The sequence below is a fragment of the Macrobrachium rosenbergii genome, chromosome 30 (genome assembly GCF_040412425.1).
Source record: "Macrobrachium rosenbergii isolate ZJJX-2024 chromosome 30, ASM4041242v1, whole genome shotgun sequence".
Lineage (NCBI taxonomy): Eukaryota > Metazoa > Arthropoda > Malacostraca > Decapoda > Palaemonidae > Macrobrachium > Macrobrachium rosenbergii.
Window position 1 is genome coordinate 14,433,449 of NC_089770.1, and position 17,538 is coordinate 14,450,986.

Consider the following 17,538-nt stretch of genomic DNA (forward strand, 5'->3'; position numbering starts at 1 on the left):
AAAAAAAAAAAAAAAAAAAAAAAAAAAAATTTGCAGTTCTTGTTGTTGAAATTGTATACAGTATTACAGTTAACCTCTCATGAAGATCATATGATAATGGCAACATGCTTACAGCTAGCCCATATTAAGCCATTACAGGTTTCAGTAAATTGCTAATTCTATCTGTGCTGCATACACCTCATATTAGTGCTCACTTTAGCAATATTTACCTTCAGCAGTTATTAAAATGTACTTATGACAAAACACTTGTTTTGGCTGGGTGTTCACTAAACAAGTTGTGTCTGACACAGAGAATGCAGTACACACAAAATATTCCCAACTGACAACTGCATGACAATTTTACACCATCACAATTCAAAAGGGCATTTTCATGATTTATATTTTTACTAGCTCCAACATTAATCCAATAATACCAAATTCTGAGGTGACAAAAGTGTTCTTAAAAGTACAGAACTAAGAGTTAAACATCTTAAAAGTTTAAATTAACTTACAATGCAGCAATAAAATGTGGTAACCTACTCTCTGTCACAAACACTGAAGACTAAAGAGACAACATTAAAGTAGGAAATCAAACTGCTTAACCAAGTACTGTACTTAAAAATGCTTACTTATTTACAGAACTGCAATTTTAACACGACTTGAGTGACCAGACGTCAAATAAAAAATCTCTGGGCTCACAAAAACCAAAATATTTCAGTACAAGTGAAGTAAAAATCAACAGCATTTACTGTACATAGTTCATTATTCAAAATACCATTCACTAGATGAATGGTGTTCATCGACTAGTTTCAGTCATCATAGGATGGTATATCATCGAAAGAATAACCGTCATACCCTTTAAATGCATAATAAGCAATATAGGAATGGTAAGCACCTGGGATGAACATCAACGCTCCAAGGATTATGATAGGCCAAGTTCGATCGGCGTATTTTTCATCTATGTAGCCAGCCACAAGGAGACTTCCTATAACAAGTAACAGAGTGCCTGCCGTGAACAGCAGCAGAGCGTAACCAATTGCCTTCCATGGAATACGCTTTGGACCAGTCTGCAGAGGAGGGATAACTTTTACCATCTAGGCCTATATGAGATACAAGATCTGATCCCTAACATTTACAAATAGACCTGAAATAACTCATGTTAATTTGGTTGGTTCAGTAAATTATTCACAGATATTGTAAGTGTACTGAATATTTCATAAAATGTATCATTCCATTTTTTCACTCATTTTGATATCCAAACTCTTCTTAAGAACAGATATGATGAAAACTCTTCAAAAGAGTGTTGATCAATTTGAATTAAAAGCAAAGGTATGACAACAGACAAGACTGAGAAGCTTAATTTAAACTACGTATTCCTAAAGAGAAGTACTAAACCTCATGCTGTACTTTCGTATTATCTGTACCATAAACATGTTAGAAATGAAGTTTTACCACTGGGAATTGTATGCATAACCAAAATGTATTAACTGTGCTCCAAATCAGAGTACCAGCATACTTTAAATGAAGTCAGCTTAAATGTGTCTAGTGACATGATGCTCTACCATACACAGTATGCAAAACTAAAAACTCTGATCATTTGCATAAAGCAATACCACAATAATATAGAACCACTAGTACTAAAAATGCATACTTCGCTTCTTTGTGTATACTGTACTTGTATGAATATAGTATAAATTTATCAATAAAATTATATTTGTATGTTTACAATGTGAGACTACTGCTTTTTTGTGTACAAAATAGCAAATTTTTGAAGTAATTTGTATTTTTCATAACACACACCTTTAGTTCTTTACATGGTATTTAGCTTGCAAAAGCAAGCTGGAATGGCCATTTACCTTTCATACAGGGTCATTAATTACTGACAGGTGGGGGAAGCCCCAACCACCTATCGATCTGCACTCCTCTTTGCCTTCTGGCCCAGGTATACCAGAATGAGGGGTGGTTAAGGTGGGCCATTAATGTAAAGAACTTCAGGTTTGTATGTTAGAAAAAATACAAATTACTTTAAAAATTTGCCATTTGTTCCAACATATATATAAACCTTCGTTCTTTACATGCTCTTAGCCACTGGTGGGAGGAGTCTTGGAACTCTCTGAACCAACTGGTTGGTTCTACCCATCCAGGAACACCTTCCTGCTCTGCAAGAATAAAGGAAGGAATCCCCTCACCTCCAGCTTGTTGAACTTATGGGATGTTCAACTGCTAGACTTCAGGGCATAAAGTAATGAATTTGCTTTCGTTACCTTGTAGAAGACTGAAAGAATCAGTATGCATCAGAGACAATAAAATTTAATATTAAAATGGGTTTGTTTCACTGTCTATCCCTTTCTACCCTTGTCAAAAGGGAGGGGAAGACATACATCCAATAAATCTACAAAACCACTGATGAAGGACAGGATGCCCGTGTCATGGAACTCGCCTGCAATCCTCATCCATCCAGCATGTAACAGCTTGCTACCTAACTCTCTGCTCTATGAGACAGAGAGGTGAAAGAGAAAAAGGAGGAGACCAATCACTCTCACACACACTTTTTCGCTTACCGAACAGTACCTTAGATAAGATACTACCTGTCCCCTTAGGGGAGCCAGGTGAGCTACACAACTTGTTGGGCAGTCCCACAGGACCCAAGGAAAACATGTCCAAGGACTTGTGGGCAACGTCCCAAAGGTAAATCGAGATGAATGTGGCATGACCAAACCCCCGCCTGTAATACCTGCTAAACTGACAGGGTCTTCCAGAATGCTAACTTTGTGAGCTCCTGCCCAGACTGTACTCACGTCTTCCTTGCCAGATGATGCGCACGCCCATTTGATTGTCTCACGCAGCCAGAAAGAGATTATGTTCTTTGACACCTCTTTCTTGTTCAAGCCAATACTAATGTAGAGGCATTGACACTCAGGCCTGAGATGTCGAGTTCTCTTAAGATAGTATCGCAACACCGTAACTGGACATAATAGCACCTCATCCTGATCACTACCAACAAAGTCTTCTATGGAGGGGATCAAAAAGGACTCGAATCTGATATCAAGCACTGACGGATTCTGAGTCTTTGCTGCAAATTCTGGGACAAACTCGGGGGGGTAACCAATCCACATCCCCCAGAGTGCTTAACATCAAAAGAGAGGCTATGAAGCTTGCCTACTCTCTTCACTGAAAACAGTCTTCAAAGTCAGATCCCAGTCTGACAACTCTCTCAGTAGCTCATATGGAGTACAAGTTAGGCTCTTCAAGGCGAGAGTCATGTCCCACTCATGAGGCCTCCCTGGGTGGGCAAGACTGCTTGAAGCTTCTCAGGAGCATGGAGATCTCCCTTGAGCAAGAGAGATCGACTCCTTTAAACCTACAGACTTGACCAAGGGAAGACCTATACCCCTTATGGCCGAGAGAGAGAAGCTTCTCTCAGCAAAGAAAGACAAGAAAGTCTATTACCTGCTGAAGAGTAGCTCTGACTGGAGAGACACCCCACTGACATCAACTATGGAAGATGGTGTATTTCCTCTGGTACACAGCTGCTGAGGATTTCCACAGGTATCCAGACATCTCCTTCACAGTGCAGCAAGAAAACCCTCTTTTTTTTGCAAGAGATGTTGGTTAGTCCCCAGGCATGAAGTGCCAGCGCTTCCACTGCCTGGTGATACCTCTCAACACGCGGCTGGCACAGAAGGTTGTGCCATGAGGAAATCTCTCTCGGAACTTCAGATAACAGAGCCAGCAGGTCTGGATACCACTTGACAAGAGGCCACTTATGGACCACCAGAGTCAACCTGAGATTCAGGGTGATCATCCCAATGAATCTGACAAAACAGAGGAAAAGCATACACTACTAGGTTGTCCTATGGGTGCTAGAAGGCACCTTCTATCGTAGCCCATGGGTCTATTACTACTATGGATCAAAACATCAAGAGCTTCCAGTCGTACCAGGTTGCAAACAGATTGATACCCAAAGCCTCCCAAAGCTCAAAGAGTCTCTCCACAATGTCTTAGTGTAGAGACCATTCTGTCCCTATCATCTAACCCTGGCAGCTGAGCTTGGGAGGGTGAGTACCAAGTGGCACTCCCATTAAGAGGTTCCTGTCATCTAACCATCAATTCAGTTCTCTCCTTACTGCCTCAGACAGAGGAACAGGAGAGAAAAGAGGATCCCTTGCCAGAGACCAAAATTCCTTTGACCTTCACAGAAGGGAGCAGAGGTGGAGCCGACCATGAGGGACCAGTTTCTCCAATGATGACAGAATGACCTGCCACTGCCAAGAAGCTTCTGCCTGTCAAGTCAAAAACTTTAGTGCTACCTCCTTGAAATTGCCGATATGAGAATCCAAAGGGAAGACTCTCACTGATGCCATGTCTATCAGCATGCCCAGGTACTTTACCCTCTGCCTGGGCATGAGACCTGACTTCTCGAAGTTGGTCACTACACCCAGGTTGTGACAAAACTCCAACAAGGCAATCTCTGTCCTGAAGCAACTGAGGTAACAAGGTTGCCAAGACCAACCAACTATCCAGGTACATCAAAAGACATATCCCGTAAGAATGGGCCCATGGTGAAATCAGTGTGAACACTTGCGTGAAAACTTGAGGGCAGTTGAGAGCCCAAAACACAGTGCCCGAAACTGGAACACCATCCACCCGAGGGTAAGCGGAGGTACTTCCAAGAGGACCGATGGGTAGGTATTTGAAAATATGCATTCTTCAGATCCACCGACAGCATAAAGTTGCCCTCTCTGATGGAGTGGAGAACTGAGCATACCATTCCCATCTTGCAACAGGTCTGGCAAACAAACCAGTTCAATGGAGAGAGAGGTGGATGACCAACCCCCACCATCTGTCGCCTTCTCCACCAGGAACAGATATGGCTGTAAAACCCTGGAGACTGGTCTTTCATAACTTCCACTGTGCCTCTCCGAAGCATTGCATTCACCTTGTCCCAAAGGCTGAGATCCTTCTGTGAGCCAAAAACATACATCTGGAACCAGACCAGTTCAAGAGTGAGGGATGGCAGAAACTCAAAGGATAGTAGATACCCTTCCCCAAGAACATCCAACACCCAGGTCTCCGCTCCAAGTCACTGCCAAGTTGCCCAATGGCTCAACAGGTAACACCCCACCATCGGCAGCAAGCGGGATGGAACACCGCCCTTAGTGTCCTCCTCCCTTCATTCCTTTGCTCCACATCCTTGGATGGGAGGGGGGGGGGGGGCTAAAAAGGGGACAACCATGCACCTTACATTGCTGGGGCAGAAAACAACTGGGTTCCTCTACAGTTGGCAGAGGAAGTCTGAGACTTCCTCTGGCCTGAAGAGGAAGGGCAGCCTGACCCAAGGATCAGGCTGCAGTGCCACACGAAGACCAAGAAGTCTTGGACACTGCCTAGTGGACAAGCTTGTCACTGTTTTCGGTACGTAGTCTCTCCACCACAGCCTCTACCTCACTCCTGGCAAAGAGAGAGGAGGATCCCAGTACCAGTTCATTCCTTACAGCCAAAGCTGACTCCAGGCCAACAAACCTTGAGAGTTGACACAGAACTGCATCTTGCCTCTTCAATACCAGGTTTGCCCACAGGTTGGCTGTCTGGTGAGCGGGGTAGGTGATAGCCCTACCTCCAGACAGCATCAATCTCTTAAGCTGTAGCCTCCTCCGACACATGAACACTTGAAGAGGAAGCAATCTTGGACACTGTAAGGGACCAAAGATCTAACCATGAGACCGTCTGGAATGCTGAAATGGCAGTCAATTCCAGTGCCACTGCCTCCAACTGCAAGAGATGGTCCAGTAACAGCCAAGACATAGACGTGTAAGTCTGGGTCAACCTGTTACGTTGGCCATGGACGAGAATTCACCTGGTCCAAAACTCTGTCAGCAACTCTAGACCACGGCAGGCCGATCAGAGCCCTGGGTTCCTTCTGGGGTTCCCAAAGCAACTCAATGGCCAAAGAGTAGTCTGCAGGACAGGCCACGGTCTCTTCCTCGAGATCATTAAAATGACAAATCATTTTAATGATCCCAATAAGTGCCTCTGCAACTCGGGGGTGTCTGAGTCCTGGGGCATAAGACCCATGGGTCACTCCAGTTCCTGGTCCTCCCAAATTGCTCCCTCTGCTGGAGAGGGACACTTGCCAGAGCAACGGTGATCTCTCAACCACTCGGCCATACGACCTGTTCAGCCCAAGGACTGACCCAGGAACGTACACCTCAGTGGTAGGGTTGGGATGGGACTGAGAACGGTCCTGATCCCAAACCCTGGGCCTGTCCAGCTCCTGGCTCCATGAAAACCAAAAGACCAAAGTCTTGACAGGTGAGCAAGGCCATGGGCAGTCATCAACCTGTGGTGACGACGTCCGCATGGGTCAAGGAGAGTGGTTCCACTCACACGAACGTGGGCGGTGAAAAACAAACTGTTTGATGGCTTTGTAAATACGTTCACTGATATAATTTTTTTTCATTATTTGTGTCAGCCATTGTTCACAGCCCTTATTTTAATCATGAACCTTCATCTGCAGGAATAGTTGTGGGAAGGTCCAACTCTTGTGAGGATATACTTTGATTGGAGCTCTCTGGATTAGTTGAAGGACAAAGCACCGTACTGTACTGTCAATTGCTTTTGTGAGGATGATAATTCCTGCTACTGTGTGACAACATTTGAAATAAAAAAGAAGTTAAACCAGTTCAAAAAGAAGGAAGACTTTTCTCTCATCCCATTTTGTATGTTGGAGTGTGAAGAGTTGGTTATACATATATGTATTAAGTTCTTTTGGTGACAAAGCTCAACTGAGTAAATCCTCCTGAACTGATCTGTTTGATCCACATGCACTGGAGATTTGTTTGTTTTCTTTTGTAACTGTACAGTATGTACTCTCCTTTATATTTTTTCTTTTGTAATTGTACAGTATGTACTTTCCTTTATATTTTTGGCATAATGTTAAAGAAAAAAGGTCTATAGAAGATTGATGATCATCAATTTGTTTATAGCCTATCTATGAAATTGTTCTCTGTATTGATTGTAATTTAGTGTATGTGGTTAGGTAGGGATTGATCCAATAAACTATTCTTTGCAAAAATACAGTCATAACTAGTTGTGGACTTCTTGTAAATAAAACTATTAGAAAAATTTAGGTTATGTAGCGATTGTATAATTTACTCCCAAAAATTGCTTAACTGGACCACTACTCTTCACAATACATTCAACACTGGTTCATAAGAGAAAAAGAAACCACAAAATACTGGTGCCCAATGTGGGGCCATTGTACTAAGAGGAATGAGAGAGGTGGGGTTCAGCAGTTTTGAGAGGAAGGATTGTGGTACAGGCAGTCCTCGGTTATCGGCGGGGGTTCTGTTCTGGGGGTGTGATGATAACCGATAATCACCATTAACCGAAAATCAGTGATTTCCGGGGCTTTTTTGGCGATTTTCGGGGCTTATCGGCGCCGAAAAGCGCCAATTTTCGGTTATCAGCACCTCTGTTAGGTAAGTATCAGTGCCAATACCCAATTACCAGTGCCGATAAGCGGAAATCGGCGATTTTCGGAACCGAAAATTGCTGATTTTCGTTGCTAGACATATGCCGTAAAACCGAATGGCCATTAACCAAGCCCGCCATTAACTGGGGACTACCTGTATATTAGTGGAGTGGTGGGCAAAGGTTGTTGGGAAAGTATATTTGAAGGTCGTAGTGAAAGTAGCATAAACAAATAGGAGAATTTTTGGAATTTATTACAAAGGAAGCTACGGTACGGAAAACTGAGGGATTACATAGACTCTAGAGAGAACTAGAGGAGACAAAGGAGTCCTTTAGGAAGGCAAAAGCAGAAAATGAGCAACTGAGGCAGGAAACGAGAAATTAAAGAAAATGATGAAGGAAATAAAGGAATCAGTCACTGAACAGGCAAAGGCATCAAACAGGAAGATGGAGGAGAAGTTAAAGAAGTTAGAAAGGATGTTTAATGAGAGACTAAGATCTGGAATTAGTAAGAAAGATGAAATGCAAGGAGCAGCAGATAGAATCAACCCCAGACCAGAAGGATGATGAAGATAGGAAAAAGATTGTAGGCAAGGATGAGGGTGCAAAAGATAGGAAAAAGACTGTAGAAAGGTTGAGGATCTAAAAGATATGAAAAAAGATATGAAAAAAGTAAAACAAAGTAAGACCATGAAAAGGACAGAGATAGTATAAAAGTTATGTGAGAGTAGGAACTCACTCCATACCCTGTCGGGTGAGGACAGCTGTGAGTCAAAGGGAATGAAGAAATGGATGGAGAGATAGAAAGTTCAAGTAATGAGGGAGTGAAAGAGGTACACAGGAGTATAGTACTCAGGGAAGTACCCAAGATTGGAAAGTACTTCATATCGAGTAAGGACATAAATTACTTTTTTAAGGAGTATGAAACATACTACTTGGAAAAGTATGGAGATAGTAAGCATCACTGGTTGCAACAATTGGGCAAGTTTCTGGAAGGCAGATTGTTGGACTTTCATCAAATGCTCATGAGTGTAGGAAGAGAGGATCATTGATCTGGTGAGAAGATTGGAAGAGGGAATAGGGCATAGGAAGAAGAATGAGTTTGAGGTTGTACAGATGGGAAAGAAGGAGAATGTGTCAATGTATACCCATTGGCTTGAAACTTTAGCCAGGAAAAAGAATGGGGATAAAGATATTAGTAAAAATAAGACAATGAAAAAGTTTCTGGCTTTCATTCCCAATCATATGACAGAGTTTATAAATGCAAAGGGGAAAGAAAAGATGAGATGGAGGAATGAGCAATTGAAGTGGAATGATGTGCTAGAGTTGGTGGGGGGATTTTGATTTTGAGGATGTGGAAGACAGGAGGACTGAGAAGCAAGGGTATGTGGGGAGAAGGCATGGATTGCAGGATAAGACTGAACATGGGTTGTACTGAAATGCAATGGTAGGCTATTCTTTGAAGACTAGGAAAGATTTTAAAGAAAAGCCTAGTAAAATGGAATGAACATAAATTGTAGGGATGACAGATATAAGAGAAGTAATATGCATTGTAGCAATGATAGCAATGTAAGAAATATGGATTATGTTTATATGAATATTAGAGCTATGAGGAGAAACAGTAGTAAGAAAAGGCAGGATAGAAGCAGAAGTGAGAGTTTAGACAAAGTTTAAATGGGAGTAAGAATAGGCAAAGGACTGGCTGATATTATGAAAAGAATAGTGACAGAAGTTAAAAGTTACAGATGTAGAAAAGGACATCAGATAGGCAAATGTAGATGGGCATTAGGAGCCTGCTTTGGCTGTAGCAAGGTAGGACATAGTGCAAGGGAATGTACAGAGGTGGAGCCAGTCAGATGTTTCAGATGTAGGAAACTAGCACATGTAGCAAGAAATTGTGAATCGCAAGATGTAGGTGTACCAGAAATTGTGGTAGGAAAGTTAATTTTACCCAGATGTGCGATAGGCCTAGGACTAAGTGTGCAATATGTGGGATAGTAAGTCACACAGCAGGAGTATGTAGAAGATAGGTTGAAGAGGATTCACTGGGATGAACCCTCAACATCAATGGTGGAAAGTGTGAATGAATACAGGAAAGAAAGAGGGTAGAAGATGGCATGAATAAGCCAGAGGAGAGTTTGCTAGAAGAGAAACAGTTGGTTTAGTAAAGACAGTTAAGACTGGGAAAAAAAAAAGGAAAGAGGAAGGATAGTGTAAGCATAGGAGTACAGGTTGAAGAATTAGTTGAAACTGATAATGATCTAGATCATACATTTAGTATTTTTATGTTTCCTATTACGGAAGAAGACGACTCAGACAGAGTAGGCAATGATGATTTAGATAGGATGAATACCATACAGGAAGTATTAGATTATGTTGATGAGGTGCAATGTGAATTGGGTACAGAGATTGAAGAGTTCCTGGGATTTAGAGGTAGTAGTCCATTAGTTAGTAGGGGAATTTTAGAATAGTTATATAGATATCAGGTTGGTTTGGATGGCAGTGATAGGATATATTTAAGAAGTAGCACAGTGGAAAGTAAGTGTGATAGTTTGGATACTAGTAAGAACAGAGATGATTAATTAACAGTAATCTTCCTATTAATTTATAATCTGTGACAATACTTTTGCATGAACTTTTATCTGCAGGAACAGGATTTTCTTTTGCAGAACTTAGATGTGCAATGAACATACCCCACTCTCTACTGTCTTGTGCACTTTCCGCCTGAATTCTAGTCTTGTCGGAGTTTTTATCTATGACTTTTCTTTACAGTGTTTTGCCCTTCTTATAAGTCTTTGCTGTGTTATTTCTACACTTCGTACCTTTCAAATGACTGCTACTCTGCTGTTTTCAGCATACAGTAAACCCCCCGTACTGCGGGGGATGCTTAGCGCACCCCCCAACGAATATCTAAAATCCGTGAATACTTAAAACCCCTCTAAAAACACTTAGAACTGCCTATTTTGATAGTGTAAACGCAAGAAAAACCCTCTAAAAATGCTTATACCTGAGTATTTTAATAGTTTTATCACAAAAAGTGCATTTAGTCATGAAAATATGAAAATACCGTAATTAGTGAATATTTCTCAGTGAAAATACCAGGAATTGGCGAATTTTCCGCGAATAATGGGTAGATATGTTCCACAGAGAAACCCACAAATGCGTGAGTCCGCGAATCGTGAGAACGCAAATACGGGGGGGGGTTTACTGTACAATAACCATTGAAAAGGACTACCATATATCTAATCCAACCCACCTCAATCTTTGACAACCCATCCCATTTTCTAACCAAACAATCCATCACATTATAACTGGACTTGCTCTAATGACCCTAATCATCCTTATAACAACATATAGCATATGACCAATTGGTACCTTAAATTGACCATCAACAAATCCATCATCGTCTTGGCTTAGCCGCTGATACTGAGCAGTTGTGGGGTATGAACGAGCATCTTTGCGAACCATGACTTAAACTAAACACAAACTCTGCTGACCTGAAAAAGCAAAAGAAAAAAAGCTTCAATAAAAGTTAATCAGATCAAAAATTAAAAATTTAATACATTGCAAAAATTTTATCTTATGCATACTGGTGGGTATTACACTACAGACTCTGTGAGTACTAGAGAAAAGGTCAATGAACAGATTTCTAAATTTTCTTGGGCTACAATTGATTCACGTATAGAATTTTATTTTGGTACTATATAGCCTAAATACTGTAGCCATAACCCAATATGCAAATATTTCACCCTAAGTCAATCAGCCCATTGGACCTACTGGAGGGGAGGCCAAGAAGATTAAAAAATCAATATTAATATGAGACATAACAAAATATGAGTGAGAACAAGGTTAACTACAGCCTACCTACTTTCATTCATGTTAGACAAGCCTGCTGAGTTCATTAGCAATAAAAATCCTTTGCCTATTCTTAAAAAAAAATAGCCTACTTTGCCCAAGCCCAGGCTTAAGCCAGCCCTACTTTGTGGCTTTGCTATTTAAATGGTAACAATCATGTCACGTGGTGACTACAGACCAGGAGAATATAAACTGTATCAATATACTTTTTTGCCTCTAGGAAAAAATGTACTGTATATAATCCAGTCCAGGCGAGATAATTTGAGAAATTTACAGGCATAAAACGATATACCATCTGTTTGTTTTTGCATCCATCCCTGAGGGGCTGGTACTAAACAAAAGAGACAGTAAATTTTTGGATAATCCTACAGTTAAGGGGTCAAAATTTACTGCATTATGTAAAGTCAAGATGAACACACAGATTTATCAAATATTTATTGAATCATGGAAAACATTGAAAAAACAGCAGTTTATCTGATTGTAAAAATCAAAGGGAAAACTGTACAGTAAAGGGGGTACATAAATACACAAAAAGATGTCTTAGGGGATATGGATTCAGAATTTTGAGAAAATTGTATATCTATGTTTCTGTAAGCAGATAAACTGCTAATTTTTTCAGATTTATCAAGAAGTGACATGCTGAAGAGCAAGAGCACATGCCAGGTTCCTACCTGGTTCCTGGTTCCTAAGCGCTCAATCCACAAACACAGTTGCAGGCACACTACACTGTTAGAGTGAGGTACAGAGCTTTAACCTATTCCTTTTTTTTTTTACAATTTCTGCTTCTGTAAGCAGATAAACTGCTCATTTTATAGCAAATATACTTGTTTATAGATCTGTTTAAAAAGAAATTGAAAATAGGAAAGAAAACTTAAACACACACACACGGGAGCAGTGAATTTGGACCCCTAAACTGTAGGATTACCAGTTTTTCGTTATCTTGGTATATTTCTCGGTAGAACTATATAGTAGCTCTGTGGCGGCGACTGCCTTCTAACTTAACTTTTTCTACAGTTTTTTGGTTGCTAATTATGAATTTATCTTTAATTTTTGGTGCTCGAGTGTAATTGACCTGTAATTAACCCCTGAAGTCCATCCAACATGAGGTTTCCATACGCGATCTTCACAAGACACAGCACGGGTAAGTCCGTTTCGAAGTTCATATCCCGTCCGGCAAGTGCAATAACTTGTTAACATATGGGTACCCAACTCGCCCAACCCCCACCCCGGGCCAGTATATACTAAACACGGCGAAGGGACATTCCATTTGGCTGACAACAAACAGATGCACCGCCAGTATCAGAACCCCTAGTGTAGAAAAAACCAGCTGAAAAGGTAAAACCAGGCGCGGAGCTAATATATAGAATTACCTATTTCTCATATTACCTCATCTGTATTACATTATAGGCTAGTCTACACACCCTTTCCTATATTGTTCATTCAGAAAATTATATTTGCCTACTTTTATAAACTATATCTTTGCGTGGCCATCAACCTTACATTTACCGCCGAAAATACCCAAAACCTTCACAGAACAAGGCGGGTACAACCTACCCACACCAGGGCGAGGCACAACGCCCTAAAGAAGGTTAGGGTTAGACATAGGTTAGGCTACCGGATTTTTCGGCAACTTTACGAGAACAAACATACATATCGCAATTGCAATCTCTCCATGTCACATCAATACATGTGACGCTGCTTTGGATAATTTTTACCCGAAAAATTCGTAGGCGGTCTTTTTTAGGCTTCGAATAACCTGCTATGATAGGGTATCCTCCCTCTCTCGAGCCTGGCCTCATAAGCCTTTTATATTACAGCAATGGCAATATAAATTTACTCAGAAAATTAATACATAAGTAAATCTTAAATTTTAAAACTAAAAAACAACGACTTACCTTCGATTAATGCATCAACCGCAAATAATGGAGCAATGGAATAGATAAGTATATGCAGGACTCCAGCGAACTTTGAGATTAACGTCACTCGGACACCTGGACATTAACAACTGACTGAGTTGTGGAACTTTTGTTTACAAAGTTCCCTCTTATTGTTTATTGCTTTTCTAAATTGATCTGTATAACATTATCATAAGTAAAATTAATTTTTTATTTATAAATTTGTGTAGTTGCGTGTTTCAGCTGACGCTTGGCATTACATATTTCACACAACGCGAGCTGGAATTAATTACTTACAACCTTCTATCAACTGTAAGACCTGTACTTAGTTGCCGATGACTTACGCCCACTTTTTCCTTATCAAACTGTCAGCAATTATCAAGTATACAGTAATTGTACAGAATACAGTGATTTCTACCATGGGAGCGAATAGTGCACTTATTGTGCAACATTCGCCTCCAGTTCACGCAATTACTTATACTGCATAGGTCCTGAAGCCCTTTATTTTTCACGCAGCTCCACTGACCAATAAATTCTGGTTCGTCATTACAACTGACTTGCAAGTGCATTTTCAGCTAACTGTCCTACATCTTCAGATCTCCTTCTCTCTACATGACTAAACCATTCTTTAAACATGACCGTAAAGGGAAGGATACTGCCACTACTGTGGGTGTAGAAAGACCATCAGTCTATACACACACATACATGCAAAAACAAATATAATTTGTGAGTAGCTTATTTCAAGTGAATCTGGTTTTTTCTTAATCTCCAATTTCATCCATGCCTCTCCTTACTCTATACTGAGAAAATTATTTTATTATTCAAAAATCATATACCCACCTCTCTCAGCCTTCTTCATACGTACATTCTCAACCTTTTCATATGTGCAAGTCATAAGCGTGAATCGGGTTTGTTTGGATGGGTGGAACTGAAAAGCAATTCGTTTCAACTGTCCTACCTTTCGGTTTTCTAATGCCTGTTATGTAAGTGGCATTACGAACTCTTCCCTGCCTGTTGAGTTTGGGGTACTTATATACTTTAACAATGTAAACTTTATAAAATATTCATAAAATATTTGTACTCATTGATAAAATTGCTATCCCTTTCAATGGCTCTTAAAGGCAACGAACGAAACTTAATAATTTGAAATTGCGGGAAAGCCCCTTTTAAAGTGGAAAATTTTCTGATACTTAAATACCTTTACCATTGTCAATCAACTTACTTCATCTCCGTCTATTGATACACTGTCTTCTTCTCCCTAAATTATTCGCTTAGGTTCACTTTTGCATTTCCATTGTTTGTCTTCCTCTTTCTTCTTGACTACCCTAGCTAAACCATTTTCTTGCTTACCTTTATATGACCCGTTCCTCATTCTCTCTCTCTCTCTCTCTCTCTCTCTCTCTCTCTCTCTATATATATATATATATATATATATATATATATATGTGTGTGTGTGTGTGTGTGTGTGTGTGTGTGTGTGTGTGTGTGTGTGTAATGCGGAACAGATCGTATGAAGGTAAAACAAGAAAATGGTTTAGCTTAGCAGTCAAGAAGAAAGAGGAAGACAAATAATAGAAATGCAAAAGTGAACCTAAGCGAATAATTTAGGGAGAAGAAGAAAGCGTACCAATAGATGGAGATGAATTCAGTAAGTTGATTGATATAAATTAAACATGATGATCTAGCAGTTAATATGTACATGTTAATGAATTCATATAGTACGTATACTTTTCAAGTGCCAAGTACCATGCCTTTATTCTGGCCCAGAGAGAGAGAGAGAGAGAGAAGGGATGGGGGAGGGGAGGGGATACACCACAAAGGAAGCAATCATTTTGCCTCTGAAAGGCAGGAAGGATATAAGTAAAAAAAAACTGAAACGGGAGAATTCAAAAGCTTGACAATAGAGGGAGAAATCCACATTTTGTTCTGTGTAGTATTTGGATGGGTGACCACCAAATGAATGTGTATATATATATATATATATATATATATATATATATATATATATATATATATATATATATATATATATATATATATATATATATATATATATACATTCATTTGGTGGTCACCCACCCAAATACTACACAGAACAACATGTGGATCTTTCCTCTATTGTCAAGCTTTTGGATTCCTCTCATGCTTCAGTTTTTTTTTTTTTTATATCATTCCTGCCTTTCAGAGGCAAAATGACCATTGCTTGCTCTGTAGTTTCAGCCCCACACCCCTTCTCTCTCTCTCTCCTCTCTCTCTCTCTCTCTCTCTCTCTCTCTCTCTCTCTCTCTCTCTGGGCCAGAATAAAAGCATGATACTTGGCACTTGAAGAATGTGGGTACTACATGAATTCGTTAACATGTAGATATATTTAACTGCTAGATCATCAAGTTTAATTCATATTTACGATCCAGTGGTTTTACAGCTCGTTGGATACTACTCCAAAACCATTTGTGTTTTTGGTTTTCACTCATTATTTTAATCATTCTGTTATAGTTGCCATATCATAAGTATATGCAAAATAATTAGCAGCCTTTGGTTATTTCATTTGTATTTACTTTTAATCATGATGCTGCACATCTGTTTTCCTTGAATGACTCGGTGAATTTGTAACTTGGCACGTTGTCATTTCATGAAAAAAGTTAAATCTGTTGTCAAACGGAAATCTTAGAGTTTATAATGACAATCGTCACGAAAGCTGAATTCTTGTGAATCAAAAGATCAAAGTTAAACTTTATACACATAAATGAACGTAAGGAAATGAAAGTAGTCGAGAATATTGCAAAGCCTGCTAAAGCCTGTATCTCCGGAGGTGGGCTGATTTAAAGAAACACGTATGGGGAACTTGATCGCAAGTGGGGGGTCCGTGTTAAATTTGGCAATTCTTTTCAATAGCTTTAATCACACCAACAGTGCTTCTGTTAACATCGAGCAATTAATTATATGTTATTACCATGTATTCAGTCAAAGCCTTTTAGGCATAACAATTAAGTAATATTCAGATAAGTTGAAAATATACATCCCTTCTGACAGACGTTTAATACAAGGGATTTTATCGTCAAGCAAATTCCAATGATACAAGCATATCATCCAGACCCAGTAAGGAAATTTGCATGTTGTCAGGCATCGACGTTTATATAGATGACCTAATGATACGCCCAAGTCTTTAACCACTAGCTGTTTAGCTCAAGTAAGTTTCATTAGAGAACGATAGTGACAGAGAATAAATATTTATTATTTTTTCGTCACTGATTAACATCATAGTAGTGACGAGATATTAAAATTGCGATAGGCTGTGAAATAAATGATGCATTTGTGTTGATGAAATCACTACGCAAGATTAGTTTCCACTCTCTCTCTCTCTCTCTCTCTCTCTCTCTCTCTCTCGTCAAAATGCCTAGTATATATAATAATTTGGAACTCTGAGTACTAAGACTATTATTAACGTGGAATTATTTAAGTCTAGAAAGCAGTCGCTTGCAAGTTACAGGCATCATTAGAAATTGACCTATATATCCTTAACCTCGCTTTCGCACGCGTCGTTGAAGAAAAGTGTGTGTCATCATCGCCCCAAAAATAAAAGTTAGACAAAAATAAATTTTCCTGTAACCATGACCCATTTTTTCGAAATTATCGGCCATATTTTTTTATAAAATACGTGTCATTGTGTGATTTTTCTAAAGTTGAAGCTTTTACTGTGTCTTCATCGTCGCGGAAGAAAAGTTAGACGAAAAAATTAAGTTTCCTCAGTTTAACCCTGACCCAGTTTTAATAATTATTGACCAGATTTTTTTTTAATATAAAATTCGTTTTACGTAGCCATTTTCTAGTATAACAGCCTTGAAAATGACATTTAATCGAACAAAAAAAGAAGAAGAAGAATCCCTCCCCCCCTTCACAATTGTCGTTGTTTTGTCATCCCGTAGAATTCATGTGTTTTGACCGGAAAGTAGCGAACACATCTCTCGCACTCACAGGTTGGAAAAACAACTTCTGTTTGACCTGACCTCGAGTGTCTAGTGTACTCTGCCGAGCTTAAATATTACGGATTCCTAGATAAAACAGGTAAGAGGAAGTTATTTCGGCCAGTATCCAAATGGTAGAAGAGTAATGCGGCAGTTCCTCTCCCTGTCATTGCGTAGCCTAGCCTAGTTTGGATAGCAGGTCACGTAAGTAGCCTTATCCTACCCTAGGCTACGGTAGGCCAGGATTCGGTTTTACCGAATGAGGCCTAAACACCAACAATGTGGTTTTTTAAATGATAACAATAGAATACCGTGGATTTTTATCCATCGCCGTTGGCCGAATGGTTCTCCTGGAATGTCTGACACGAAATGAT

At 39.7% G+C, this 17,538-nt stretch overlaps 2 protein-coding genes across 5 annotated transcripts in view; one reads left to right on the forward strand and one right to left on the reverse strand.

Annotated features, from left to right (window-relative positions):
• LOC136855062 (COMM domain-containing protein 4) overlaps window positions 1-13,473 on the reverse strand; it is a 195,001-nt gene extending 181,528 nt beyond the window's left edge. For 2 of the 4 annotated variants that reach the window (XM_067131838.1, XM_067131836.1), the window contains exon 1: window positions 13,203-13,470. The gene's annotated coding sequence lies outside the window, so the exon portion shown is untranslated. Of the gene's footprint in view, window positions 1-10,827; window positions 10,950-13,202 lie in introns of those variants that run through there. The other 2 variants (XM_067131839.1, XM_067131837.1) reach the window with 2 other exon arrangements.
• Window positions 13,474-17,116: 3,643 nt separating this feature from the next.
• Ge-1 (Enhancer of mRNA-decapping protein 4 homolog Ge-1) overlaps window positions 17,117-17,538 on the forward strand; it is a 42,665-nt gene continuing 42,243 nt past the window's right edge. Inside the window, 1 exon segment of the mRNA XM_067131842.1 lies at window positions 17,117-17,264. The gene's annotated coding sequence lies outside the window, so the exon portion shown is untranslated.